This window comes from Tamandua tetradactyla, chromosome 4, assembly GCF_023851605.1.
Source record: "Tamandua tetradactyla isolate mTamTet1 chromosome 4, mTamTet1.pri, whole genome shotgun sequence".
In the NCBI taxonomy this organism is placed as follows: domain Eukaryota; kingdom Metazoa; phylum Chordata; class Mammalia; order Pilosa; family Myrmecophagidae; genus Tamandua; species Tamandua tetradactyla.
In genome coordinates, this window is record NC_135330.1 from 142,389,694 (window position 1) to 142,404,931 (window position 15,238).

Below are 15,238 nucleotides of genomic sequence, written 5' to 3' on the forward strand. Positions count from 1 at the left end.
CTTTGTTGCCTGTCTCTGCATATCAACTTCACTCTCTGCTATTATAAATGCAATATATATGCCAGCAACTGTAATCTTACATCTCCAAAACCTTGCAATAGGAAGGAAAGAAAACCCTCCACCAATTTAATTCAAATAGACAAATCCTCAGTTGGGGGTTGAATCATGTCCCCCACAGAAGCATATTCAAGTATTAATCTGTGTGCTGTGGATATGAACACATTTGTTAATAGGACCTTTTGAAAATGTTATTATTAGCTAAGTTGTGGCCAAATTGAATCAGGTTGGCACTTAATCCATATGACTGGAGGCCAGAAAGAGATGAAATTCAGACTTAGTCAGTCAAAAGAAGCCAGAGGTCAGAAGAAGCCATTGAGGAGTGAGAGAGTTTGCCATGTGCTAGAGGAAGACTGCTTCCAATGCCAGGGAGAAGCATGGCCTTGTTGACATTTTGATTTTGGACTTTTAGCCTTCAAAACCATGACACAATAAGTATTTGTTGTTGAAATCAATCCATTGAGTGGTATTTGTCATAGCAGCTCTGGCAAACTAAGACACTCAGAAAGTATCCTATTTGTCCTGACTTGGACCATGTCCCTACATTGACTACAGTTACTGTAGTCAGAAGGCTAGGGTACTACAGAGGTCCTACTTTTGGCCAGGGAGGAAGATATTTTACCAGAAAAAGTTAAAGTAGCAAAGAAATGACCAGTTTAGGAATGCCAAGCCTAATAGCAATCCCAGGTCTTATCTAAATAATAGCTAATAGCCAATACTTACTGTATTACAAATGACAGTTTAAGAGCTTTATGCTTATCTATTTAATTTTTATTGCCCTATAAGATAGTCTCTATTATTACTTCTTACAGATGAAGAAAATGAAGCCCACCAGAGTTAAAACATTTGTCCATGTCTCAGAGATAGTAAATGGCAATCCTGGCTTCCAGCCATAGGCCAGACACACAATGTTAATCTCTATAGTGAATTGCCTTTAGAATAATGAAATAATATCTTTCATCCTAGATCCCACTGGAAACTTTCAAATACATCTACAGTAATCCTTCCTTCATTATCTCTGGTATTTTGGGATATTTTCTCATCCAAGGCCCATCCTTTCACTTTAACTCTTTATTCTATTATTTTTTTGACTCTTAGGATACTTGTCCAACAATTTTTCACTCTACCAATACCTTCAAATGCCTCCTTTCTACTGGACCTTCTCCCTCAGTCTCACCCCCCCATTTTATCTCTGCTTTTAACATTGGAATGTTTTTAAAGTAATGTTTTTTACTCAGTGGTTTGACTTCAGTACCTTTCTCCCATTCCCTAAAGACTATCACATATGTTATCTGTCCTATCCTCACCCCTTCTTTCATACCTATTTCACAAAAACAGTTTTATCATTGATATCATTGCCATTACGTTTCCAAAGGCAAAACCCAATGGACGCTCTTTAGTTCTTCCTTCTGCTCCACTTCACAGTTTTACCTCCTTGCTTTTTAAGATTCCATGCCCCTCCCAGTCCTAAGAACATTCCTTATAATTATTTAATGACTCATTCATCTTTGGCACTCCTTAAACGGCAAATTTTCTGATGGTTGTGTCCTTTGCTGTTCTGTTTTCTTGCTGTCTGTGAACCCCTTGGGAATTCTCATACAGACTTGTTATTTCCTATCTACACACTGGAAACTCCAAAGTTTATGGGACCAGTTCTGAATTTGTCTCCCTGAATTTTAGATCCGTCTATCTGATTTCTTCAACTATTTACACCTGGACATTATTTACAGCAATCCAACGAATAATTTTGACAGGATAAAAGCATGAGCAGATTTAAATTTTACAAAAAAAGAAAATACTTTTTCAGAAACAATGCAAAGCCTGAGGTGGGACTCGGGAAGATCAGTTGAATTAGAACACCTGGGATGAAGAGAATGAACATGAAGATGTTTCAGAGGTGAAATGGACTAAATTTGAATTAAAGGAGAGGGAGGTGGTGGGTAGCCATGAGAGGAAGGTAACCAATGATACCATCAAACAAGATTGAAATACAAAGGAAGAACTAGTTCTGAAAGGAAAAAAATAAGCTTAGCTGTAAAACTATTGAGTGTGAATCTCTCCCTGTTCTCCTCACTCCCCCCGAAGCTCCTCCTCCACTTAAAGTATATATATTTTTTCTTTAGGTTGCTTGGACTCCAGGTTCAGTGCTCTTTCCTATAGCTAGACTCCATATAATCCCCTTTACGAATCTGGAGTAGAAAACATTTTAAGAAAAGAAAATGCAGAAAAACGTTAGCTGCTACCCCAAGAAGAATTCTCTAGGTTAAAGTAAATTGCCTGGTCCCAGAGCAAATGTGTTTCCACATTCTTGCTTAATTGTATCTCTCTGTGGCAAATACTTTCCTTCATGGTATACCCAACCCTGCATCAATTTTAATCATTAAATGTTGTTCCCTCTTGTTCACTAGACTCTTTTCAGTACATGCTTGTTCTTCAAAAGCAACTCTTGGTCTCAACAATCTGTTTGGGTATGTTCATCACTTTTGGGCTTAATTTTGAGGTGTGTTATTCTTTTCTTTGTCATCTAGTCTATAGAATATTCCTCCTCACAGTTGATACTTTATCAGCTCCCGGCCCTAATCTGGGACTTGACATTTTGCTTTTCACTTGTAAGGCCTGGCCCAGTAGCCTCTGGCTGGAAGGCCCCCACCTGAACTAAAACCCGTGAACATCCGGGCATACAGCTGTTCAAACTCAGCCAATCCGGACCTGCCCTGACGAACAAAGGGCCCTCACTGCACACAGTCGGTAGTTATGCCCATTGCACACGGCCCATAGTTATGCCCCCCGGCCATGGCCTGTAGCTATGCCCCCGGCCCTAAAGCATGCGAAATTCCTAACCTACCACAGGAGGCCCCATAGGCATCGTCAGCACCCCCACTAGCTAGTCTATATCTAGCTCCGCCGCCCCCAGGGGCGCGCAACTTCCCCGGCCCTCCCCCTGAGGACCCGGGAACCTCGCCCCGGGACAATAAACTTTTTTAAATTTGAACTCAGTTTCTCTGATTTTTCAGTCAGCTACCGTTTAAAACCTAACATCACTAAGACAAGGAAGATTGGGCCAAATGTTCTTACTCATGGTTTAGTAACCCTTTATAAGTCAAATATATACTTTGTTGTTAACATTGTTATCATGACATAAAATAAATGTCCTTAACAAACAGGCACCTCCCTCTCTCTCTCTCTCTCTCTAAACCCAATTCTGCAAGTAAAATCATTACCCTCCCCACTACATGAGACGTGAGGTCCAAGGATATAACTCTCCTGACAACATGGGACATGACTCCCAGCTACTGGCTCTGGTACCCTGGGATCGATAATGCCTACGTGACCAAAAGGATGAAAAGATATGTAATAAAATAAGATATCAGTAGCTAAGAGACTTCAAATAGAGTCAAGAAGCTATTATGGAGGTTACTCTTATGCAAGTTTCAGCTAGATATGCTAATTGCCATGGTATGCCAAGCCCCAAGAAAAAGTAGTCCTGTAAACCCTAAAGAACACCCAGGGTTCTATCTGAGGCTTCATAGAAGTTTCACTCACTAAGTTTATTTTTCAGAAACCTATGACCTCCAAATGGTTCCTAGGCCAGATAAACCCTAACATCCAGACTTACCAATCTCTTTAAGAGCATCAAACAGTTGCATTGACCTATCCCATAATGTCAATACCCTTTTTCAACATGAAGAAATTAGCATGGCCATTGCTCAAATATTCCTAAAGAGTGGGAGAAGAGAGAGAGAAGGAAGAGTTTTTCAGATAAGATAGGATTTAACAAGTGATTGTGACTACTGAATCATCACATTGATATTTCTTTTTAGTCTCCAGTACTTTGAGTAGCTAGAGGAACACACCTGAAATAGTGGAACTGTAACCCATATCATACTTTCTAAAACTACCTGTTAAAATGTTCTTTAAAATTTATTGCTTTTTGCATATATGTTCATTTCCCAATAAAAAAATGTTTTAAAAAACAAACAGGCATTCGCTGTGGAAGATGGTTTGGCGGTTCCTCAGAAAGCTAAGTACAGAGTTGTCTTACAATCTAGAAATCCTAGTAATGAGTATATACCCAGAAGAACTGAAAGCAGGAACATGAACAGACATTTTCACACCAACTATTCACAAATTTTGGCATTATTCATGATTGTCAAAAGATGGAAGTGTCCATGTGACAACATGAATAAAACTTGAGGACATTAGGTTGAATGAAATAGGTCAGACACAAAAAGGCAAATATTGTGTGAACTTCCTAATATGAACTAATGATGATATGTAAACTTACAGACATAAAATCTATAATATAGTTTATCAGGAGATAGAATGAAGCTAGAGAATGAGGAGTAGTTGCTTAATATGTTTCAGAATATTTAACTAGGTTGAATTTAAATGTCTGGAAATGGATAGAAATGAAGGTAGCACACTATTGTGAGTAACAAGTAATAGTGCTGAGTTGTGTGTGAATGTGGTTGATTAAGAAAGGTTAAAGTCATGTATATCACCAGAAAGAAAACTAGAAATTTAAACATGGTACTGTATAACACAGTCAATCTTGTGGATGATGACTGTGAATAACAATACAAATATTAAAAAGTTCTTTCATGAACTCAAATAAATATGCAACATTATTAGAAGAACTTAATAAGAAAGTGGTATATGGGGGAAAATGCACCTGTTTTAGTTTGCTAAGGCTGCTGGAATGCAATACACCAGGGATGGAGTGGTTTTTATAAAGGGGATTTATTTAGTTACAGGTCTTTGGGGGAAAGGCAGCTAGCTAGCTTTCCTCTGTCTTTCTCTGCCACATGGAAAGGCACATGTCAACGTTGGCTGACCTTCCCTCCCAGCTTCTGAGTACAAACCTCTTTCCTTGGGGTGATTTCTTTTGGCATCTCCAAACATTTGGGTCTATGTTTGTACTGGGTTGTACTAGGCTCACCTGACTGCTCTGACCTCTCCTCTTCCCAGCTAATTAAATTAAACGTCATTCATCACAGAAGGCACTCACCTGAGCCCACCACAGAGTAATCAGCCATAGATGAATTTCACGTGCTGATGATTTACGTTCACAGCAACAGAAAAACTGGGCAACATTACTTGGCCAGGTTGACATCTGAATCCAACTACTACAGCACCTCTTGCAAACTATAGACTGTAGTTAACAGTAATACAGTAATAAATGTACCACACCAATGCTAGGGGTCAATGGCTGGAAGGGGGGATAAGAAGTATGGAATGTTTTCTTTTTAATTTACTATTTTTTACAGCAATGAAAATACTCTAAAATTGATCACAGTGATGAATGCACAACTATGTGATGAAACATGGATTATACACTTTGGATGGATTGCATGGTGTGTGAATTCAATAAACTTGCATAAAAGAAAAACATAATAAAAATTTAAAAAATAAACAGGCATAATTAGTGTTTCATATGTGCATGCGGCAGATATCAGCTTTTGAATTGACTTCTTCTGGCTTTATAATCATTATGATTAGCCATTCTTTGGCTTTTAATTGTGCCACAGGTGGAAAAAAGAAATATTTGGAAATGCACAATAAATCTTAACTGTCCACAGAAGCAAACACCACTGGAATTCTCACCAAGGAGAACCACTCCCTGCAATTTTCCTGTGCTGTGACCCATTGCTTTATATGAAAAAAAACATTGCTTTTTTTTTTTTGACAATAAAATTTTATTTTATTTTTTAAAACTTTTTCTATTGTATAGTATAACATATATACAAAGCAAAGAAAGAAAAAGCAATAGCTTTCAAAGCACTCTTCAAAAAGTGGTTACAGGACAGATCCCAGAGTTTGTCATGGGCTACCATACAATCCTCTCATATTGTTCCTTCTAGCTGCTCTAGAATATAGGAGGCTAGCAGGGCTTAAATACATTTTTTTCATCATAATCGACTTTTTTTTCCTTCTTTTTTCGTGAACAATAACATATATACAAAAAAAAGCTATAAATTTCCAAGCACAGCACCATAATTAGCTGTAGAACATATTTCAGACTTTGACATGGGTTACAATTTCACGATTTTAGGTTTTTACTTCTAATTGCTCTAAAATACTGGATACTAAAAGAAATATCAATTTAATGATTCAGCAATCATTTTCATTTACTAAGTTCTATCTTCTATGTATAACTCCACCATCAACTTTGATCTTTCCATACCTCTCATTGAGGTTGTTTGGGCTATGGAAATTCTAAATTTTTGATATTGGAAGGATCTGTCACTAATATGGGGTAGGGAGATGGAACTATCTAATATTTGAGAGGCTGGGCTAGGTTTCAGGACTTATCTGGACCAGGGACCCATGTGGAGGTTGTAGATTTCTGGAAAGTTACTCTAGTGCCTGGAACCTTTGTGGAATTTTATACATTGCCCTAGGTGTTCTTCAGAATTGGCTGGAATGGTCCTGGTTGAGGGTTGGCAGGTTATGATAGGTAGCAAGGTCTACCTGAAGCTTGTGTAAGAACAACCTCCAGAGTAGCCTCTCGACTCTATCTGAACTCTCTCTGCCACTGATATTTTATTAATTATACTTCTTTTCCCCCTTTTGGTCAGGATGGAATTGTTGATCCCATGGTGCCAGGTCTGGATTCATCCCTGGGAGTCTTCTCCCATGTCGCCAGGGAGACTTTCACCCCTGGATGTCATGTCCCAGGTAAGGGGGAGGACATTCATTTCACTTGCAGAGTTCAGTTTAGAGAAACTGAGGCCACATCTGCTATTGCTCTATTCTTAAGTGCATATATCTGGAAGAGTAGAGTGCAATGAGTAATGAACATACATTGACCTTCATAAGTTTACTCATGTTAAACATGGATTTATCCTTAGGGCTTGACAGATGACAGTGAGATGGGGGTGGAGATAGAGAAATCTCACAAGTCAGGATACTAACAAGTTGGGAAAAGGAACACTGACAATAATACAAAAAACTCACAGATGTATGACAGTGTGTTTTTAAATTTTGTATTTCTCCAACTATCTGTAAATTTGATCGACGTACTCCTTTGCTACACCATCTACCAAGTCTGCATTCCACCGCCACTGGCTTCTTGCCTTCAAGACTGTACATAAGGCTCACTTTAATTTGATATAACACTGATAGAAATATTTGGGAGCTGGAGGAAGACACAATTGACCTTTATAGGATCCCAACTCTCCGAACTGAAGGGAAAACTAATTCAATGTTTTTCAAAAGAAAGAATGAAGTATTTAATTATTTTATAAGTGTTTGCATGGGATCCTCAGCAAAACAAAATGACTTTCTTGAATAAAATATTTTTAATTCCCTGTTTAAAAATATATTATATGAATGAGTTATATATTTTAATTTAAAACAAGAGCATATAATTACTTGATTCTAGAGTTTTTAAGTAAAAGCAATTCTACACTGCGTAAATCTAAAGTACATAAATATGAGCCTAAGCACATTGTGTCCAGTGTTTTCCTGGAGCCACTTTTAGCAAATGTGAAAAGGCATACGACTTGACTCAAAATTACAGCTAACTTATTAAAAATATCCATTGAAACTATACCCATAAGAAGTAGTAGGAATACCATAGCTCCCGAGCATGTCTCCAAGATGGTGTTAACAATTTATAATGCCCTGAGAAATTGAGGTGTATATATGAAATCTTAATTCCTGCTCTGAGCCATACAGATTTTATCTAAGAACTAATAGTATTAGTGTAAACACACCCTAAAGGGTGAGACTTGCTAATGCACATTTAATTCTTTCCATGGATGCCCATCTCCCTTGAGAAAACTGTGCAATCATAAAACTAACAAAGATTTGCAGCATGGGTCTGACACTGAATATAGAATAAGTGGAGAGTGAGATAGCTGGATTTTGATCACAACCTTTAACAAAATCTCTTCACCACTGGGATTTTGGGTTAACTAAAGCTCATCACTTCTAATCTTGAGAAATGCAGGAGGCCCTGAGGCCCACATGGGAGGAAGTTATGTGGCCAACATGGTAAATACTTCTCTAGAAGGAGAAATGTCATTACTTAGGGGATGAAATATTTGAGAAGTTCCTGCTCACCAAAACTGTATTTCAGACAGAAACCATCACTATTGTTTCCATTCTCTGAAAGCATCCTCTCTTAACTTTTAGGCTTAATGTAAAAGAAAATATAAACTCCTTTAGCAGTATAATTAAGCGTTTTTACACCTTATAGTTTTTAGTACAGGAAAATGGCATTCATCAATATTTTAATAGCATTCAGTCATTTAGTAGGAAAGTAATAAATAATGATTCTGAATACAAATCTCACTAGGGTATCAAAGCTTATTGGAAATCATGACACCTGAGAGATGCTGATTTATTGTTTATAAGTGAAGTACCTTAGGAGTTTTGCCTTAAAACTGGGCTCTAAACTAATTTCATCAGCATTAGTAACTCTCGATTTTAGGTGTACTTATTTTTTTCTTTCTATCTGCAGATATTAATGAAGGTTAAAGATTGTTTCACTTAAATGAAGCAAGTTTCTCTTTTAGAGAGACAGAGCCATAACTACAAGCTAGGATTTACATGGATTAATTCTCTCCCCAAATTTGCATAAATGAAATCACCTGTGTGGGCCATTTTTCCATCCCCCAATTCCTGAAGGGCAGTCCTTCTCTGGCACTAGTTCATAGGGAGAGGGTTCAATGGAAATTTGTGCTGGTTACTCCAACTTTTACTCCGACTGAATTTGGAGTCACTTACTTAATTCAAGTATTCATTACGTACCTCACCTCTAGTGTGGTAGCCAGCTGTATTTTAGGACACTCAAAATAACTGTACCTAAATAGAACATAGCATAAACTGCTCCAATTGAAAATAAACTTTAAGGCATACTATTGCTAGGTCAGGAGTTTGTTTTTGTTGAGGTTGTAGGCAAGTTCAAGAAACACTTTTCTTCTTCAGCTTATTCTAAACCTACTTTTTTTTGCATTTATCTCTTCCAAAAAGAGTTAATTAAACCAGCAATTGCTTAATTGTAACTGAAAATTTATATTAGATTGTTCAGAATTCAGTCTAAATAAACAGAAATAAAATTATCCTTTAAGGGGGGCAAGGGTAGTTCAGTGGTAGAATTCTCACCTGCCATTCAGGAGATCTGGGTTCAATTCCCGGCCCATGCGCTTTCTCAAACAAACAAACAAACAAAAAAAAAATTCAACAAATGATGCTGCAATAACGGGATACTCATGTGGAAAAAGAATGAAATGTAATACCTGCCATACAGCATACAAAAAAAAAATTATCCTTATCAGAAACCTGTTTTCTGCCATAATGTCTAGATGTTCTCAATTGCCCAATGAACTCTATATCACTGAAGCACAACATATCCATATCCAAAGGATAGTTAACTCTCTATGAAATTCTCTCCCAGCCCAAGGACAATTCCTTGGCCAATTATATCTAAAAACATGGTGACCTTCTGCTTCTCACCCTCCATCCTAGCTTGTTAGGTCCCTGGGCACTCTCAGAACTCACAGGAGAGTTACGTAAATTGCATGGCTTCAGGGGTTTTATACCATTTATTTATTCATGTAGCTAATAGTTTGCAGTTGGTGGACACACTTCTAACTATTTTCTAATGGTATATGCTAATATCTTCTGCCTCTTAGCAATTGATAACTTTTGGGCAGGGAAAGACTGACTGGAAGTCCAAATCATTTAGTCAATCATCCAACAACCCAGCCATCTCTGGGTCTCTGAGATGCAAAGTGAATTTCAAATTACAAATCCACTCAGTTTAAGAGAACTGAAAGAGACTGGTGTGTTTATTCCCTAGAGTTCAGTTTGTTTCTGTCAATGGTAATGCATTTTTAATATACAATTAAATGCTATGATAAAAAATACATAAGCATATAATTCTGAACTTTCCTACTGCTGAGTGAATTCCAAGTTTATTTTCAATAGCTATTTTTGCCAAATATATTAAAGAAATATTAATATTAAATAAAGATCCTACTGAAAGATTACTAAATGATCTGCTCCCTGTGATATAGGAGTCATCCAAAAGGACACATTTGCATTTATTTATAAAACTAACATTAAAAACTAAAACCAACCCAAATAAACAACTAAGCTAAGTCCTAGCTTTATCAGTTCCAAACGAAGCATGAAAAACAAAATTGAGGTCCCTTGATTTGCATGTGGCTTTGGACAGTTCCTTATCTAACTCAATTCTGTCTCGAAAATAGAGTTGACTCATAGGAATCAGCAGTTGAATACTTCCCAAGAATATACGCGAGAACTGGGAAGTGGATGAAACTGATAAAACCCGAGTTCTGCAGGGAGCTATACTCACATATGGTCAGGCATAGCTGTCTCATTTGGTAAACACTTGGTCTTTGGTTTCTTCTCCTCAGCCCCTAGAAATCTATATATAAATGCCAAGAAGGCAAATTCCCTCCCACAAAGCAGAGGTCACTCAGGAAACATGTTTTTTTTATCTCCTCACCAAATGCAGAGTATTCTCTCTTCATATTCCCAAAGACAGGAAAGAAGATGTTTGGTGGACAGAAAAATAGCTAATAAAAAATAATAATTTAGGGGTTTAAATGAGAATAGAAAATGCATGATTTTACAAGTTTGTTGCTGTCACTGCTGTTCAGACACCTCATTTGTTCAAAACAAACTCCCAGGAGCAAAGCCAAATACGATAACATAAAATGAAAATCAAGATAAAGTTTTACTAATAAGAAATGTTGACAGATACTCATGTAAAATGGGGGAGTTTTCATTCCCGAGATGAACAGGACAGGAAAATAAGTAATCGTGTGTCTGCCATTTCGATACAAATTACAGCTGCCAAGGAGGCAGCATCGCTTCTTGTTCCGAGCAAACATATCCTTGCTTTCTCTTCAAAGGACTCTTTGTTTACTCTCTCTGTAATTTTTGTTTCAAATTTTAAGTCTCCTACCTCAGTTGCTAATGAACAAGGTTCCTCTTTGTTTGGGGACAGATATTCCTTTCTTAAAAAAGTAAAGCAACCATGGTGCTTTTCTTTATTCTACTGGGGATGATTTGGGCCTGGTTATCTGCAATCCATGCCTATGACCAAGCAAGGAGAGGTACTGTGGTTATAGCAAAACAATGAGCAAAAAAATCATGGATAATGCAAAAACTAAAATATGTTAACTTCTTAGGGACTTTCTTAGAAATAAAAAGATGACACTGGTGAAGCTGCTTAGTAATCATCCATTCAATCGATCATTATTTTCATTATTAACATATGATGAATGTTAATATATTAAATTGAGAGCTCAGTGGTAAAAGTCAGTGAATATTTTTATATTTTCATGCATGTGTGTGTTTGTGTGTGTGCATAAGAGGGAGATTGAGTGTACAAACACACATATGTAGTGGATGGGGAGGTAGGCAGCGTCTTAGCAGGAAAGGAGGGAAGTTGCAGACAAAGTTGAAAGTTAAACTTTAATGATGTAAATGGTCTTCAGAAATTAAAACAATCATATTGGATCACCATAATACTTTTATTTAATTAAGACATTTAGACTACTCTGAGAATTAAAAGTATAGGTTTCCACTTCAACCAGAGATCAAATATATGTTAACAATACACAAATTTGCCACTATAAATAGGATTGGGAGGTTTAGGAAACAAAAATGTGGGACATCTAGCTAAGTTTGAATTTCTGACTATCTTCAGATAATTTTTAATATAAGTATATCCAAAATATTGCATGGGGCATATGGAAAAGAATGCCAGGCAAAGATATGTTTGCTTGGCATAAGAAGAAATGCTGCCCAATGGTAGCTGGAATTGTACATCTGTGGCAGACCCACAATTACTTATTTTCTTGTCAGTTGATCTCTAAAATGAACACTCCCTCATCTTAGATGAGTATATGTCAGCAAGGGACATATTCATACCAAAAAATTTATTTGTTGTTTATCTGAAATTCAAATTTAACTGAGCATCTTGTATTTTGTCTAGCAACAATAGAACACGTTGGAATCACTTTTTTAAAACTTCTTTTTATTGTATAATAGAACTTATACACAAAGAAAAGAAAGAAAAAAGCAGTAATTTTCCAAAGCACTCTTCAACAAGTAGTTGCATATCAGATCTCAGAGTTTCTCATGGTCTACCATTCCATCATCTCAGATTTTTTCCTTTCAGCTACAACAGAATACTGGAAGCTAGAATGAATATATATATTTTTCATCATTACAATCAACTATTTTTCTTTTGTAAAAAATAACATATACAAAAAAGCAATAAATTTCAAATCATAGCACAACAATTACTTGTAGAACACATTTCAGAGTTTGGTATGGGTTACAATTCCACAATTTTAGGTTTTTACTTCCAGCTGCTCTAAGATACTGGAGTCTAAAAGAAATACAATACAATGATTAAGCAACCATACCCATTTGTTAAACCCTATCTTCTCCATATAACTCCACCATCAATTTTGATCTTTCTCCCACTCCTTAGAGGTATTTGGGCTATGCTCATTCTACCTTCTTCATGTTGGAAGGGTTATTGATAATATGGGATGGGGGATGAAACTAGTTGATGTTCTGGAGAGGCTGTCCTCTCTGCATCTCAGGACTTGCAGTTTTCTGGAAAGCTACCCTAGTGCATGGAACCTTTGTAGGATCATAAATATCACCCAAGGTGTTCTTTAGGACTGGCTGGAATGGTTTTGGTTAGGATTCGGCACGTTATGGTAGGAGCCTTGTCTAGCTGAAGCTTGTGTAAGAGTGACCTCCAAAGTAGCACCTCAACTCTATTTGAACTCTCTTGGTGACTGATACTTTATTAGTTACAATTCTTTTCTCCCTTTTGGTCAGGATGGAATTGTTGATCCCACAATGCCAGGACCAGACTCATTTCTGGGAGTCATCTCCCATGCTACCAGGAAGACTTCCACCCCTGGATGTCATATCCCATGTAGGGGGGAGGGCAATGATTTCACTTGCAGAGTTGGACTTAGAGAGACTGAGGCCACATTTGAGTCACAAAAGAGGTCCTCCGGAGGTGACTCTTAGCCATAACTATAGGTAGGCTAAGCTTCTCTGCTACAGATATAAGCGTCACAAGAGTAAGTCTCAAGATCAAGGACTTGGCCTATTGATTTGGGTGTCTCTAATGTTTTACACAGTATCAGGGGTTTGCTCAGTGGTAAAATTTAATAGTTTCATATATTTTCTCCCATCCCTCAAGGGACTTTGCTGATACTTTTTAATCATCTGCTTAATTTGCTCTGGGATGTATCCAGGCATTAGACAGAATTACTTTTATTATTGAAAACAGCTTTTACTCTCTCCACTATTGACTCTGTTGTCCCTTCAGCAATCAGAGTAACCTTTCAAAGTTATAAATCTGATACTACAACTACTTTCCTCAAAATCTGCCAATCCCATCATCTTATCACAATTAAAGTAAAATTTCAACAGCCCTTCACCCCCTAAGCACACTGGACTTTTGCCAATCCCCCACACTGACCTTTATACCTCTAATTCTTCTGCCTGGAACATCTTTATCCCAGGTGTTTGCACAGCTTGTTTCTTCATTTCAATCAATCCTGCATAGATGACACATCTCAAGAAGCCCTTCCCTGATCCCTCTACTGCAAATGCAACTTCTAGCACTTACACAGCACCCTACCCTGATGTATTTATTTTGAGTACTACTTATCAGTGTCTCTGTTCTTCTACTCTAATAAATAGAACCTCCTTGAAGATGTAGACTTTGTTTATATTTCCACTGCCACATCCCCAGTGAGCCAAATAGTGTCTGGTACATATTAGATTCTCAATATTTATATGTCAATCACATGCATAAAATATTTTTTTAAGTTGTAGGTACATAGTCAGTTAATAATAATGCATATTTGTCATCAATGGCTATCGTACTATTGTACTAAGCATACCATGTGCCAGACATTCCACTAAGTTTCTCAAATTCATTCTCAAATATATTAAGCAAATATAAGTACCTTAGTTTTGCCAAGAGGAAACTGACAAAAATTACACAACTAATCATCCCTTGTATGTCAATCAAGTTTTGCTTCTCATACTTCCCAGCTAAATTTTAGGTGGACACAAGTTTATAATTGTTATGGCCATCTGGTAAATTGACATACTTAACACTATTAGAGAGAAAGACCCCTCTCTAATAATTCTCTTTTGTTTTTAGAAATTGTAGGAGTTATGCATATATTCTGCAGACAAGTACCTGTCACATCTATTTATTGCAAATATTCCCTCCCAGTCTGACTTGTCTTTTAATTTTCTCAGTGGTTTCTTGATGAGAAGAAATTGTAAGTTTTGACAAAATATCATTTTGAAAAATATACATGTTTTTCCATTTTTGATCAGTGCGTTCTACATCCAATTTAAGAAATCTTTGTTTACCCCAAAGTCATGAAGATATTTTCCTATGTTTTCTTCTAAACTTTATCATTTTACCTTTTATATTTGGGGTTATGACCCAACTCAAATTAATTTTGTGTATCATGTGGGATAGGGATTCAATTTTTCTTTTTTCTCCCATACAGTTATCCAGCTATCTCATTTGTTGAAAAGAATCTCCACTCACTATTGAATTAATTACTTTGTTGACTTTATAGAAAAACAATTGACCATTTGTATGTGGAATTCCTTCTGGACTATGTATTCTGTTCCATTGATCTTTTTCTTTTTTGCTTATACCAGTGTCACGTTGACATGTAGAAATATGCCAATACTATACTCTCTTAGTTACTGTAGCTGTATAGTAAATCTTGAAACCTAGTAGTGCTTTTAAAATGTTCTTTTGGCTATTCTAGGTTCTTTCTATCTACATGTGAGCTGTAGAATAAGTTCATCTAAAAAAAATCTGCATGAATTTTGACTAAGATTTCCCTCTTTCTGTAAATCAATTTATAATTAACAATAGTGAATCACCCAAACTGTGACCATATACCTCTCTACATTTCTTGAGGTCTTTACTTTGTCAGCAAAATTCTGTAGTTTTCAACATACAGGTCTTGAACATATTTTGCTATATGTACTTCCAAGGCTTTTTATTTATTTATTTTATTGTGAAAAATAACATATATACAAGAAAGCAACAAATTTCAAAGCACACTGCAACAATTAGTTGTAGAACAGATTTCAGAGTTTGGTATGGATTACAGTTCCACAATTT

The 15,238-nt window shown here is 36.6% G+C and overlaps 1 long non-coding RNA gene across 2 annotated transcripts in view; it reads left to right on the forward strand.

Moving 5' to 3' along the window:
- Positions 1-15,238, forward strand: part of LOC143679396 (uncharacterized) — a 68,477-nt gene that overhangs the window by 44,037 nt on the left and 9,202 nt on the right. Inside the window, exon 4 of one of the 2 annotated variants that reach the window (XR_013173714.1) lies at positions 6,636-6,736. The exons of the other annotated variant lie outside the window; for it this stretch is intronic. This is a non-coding gene — a long non-coding RNA (uncharacterized LOC143679396). Of the gene's footprint in view, positions 1-6,635; positions 6,737-15,238 lie in introns of those variants that run through there. 2 annotated transcript variants of the gene reach the window in all.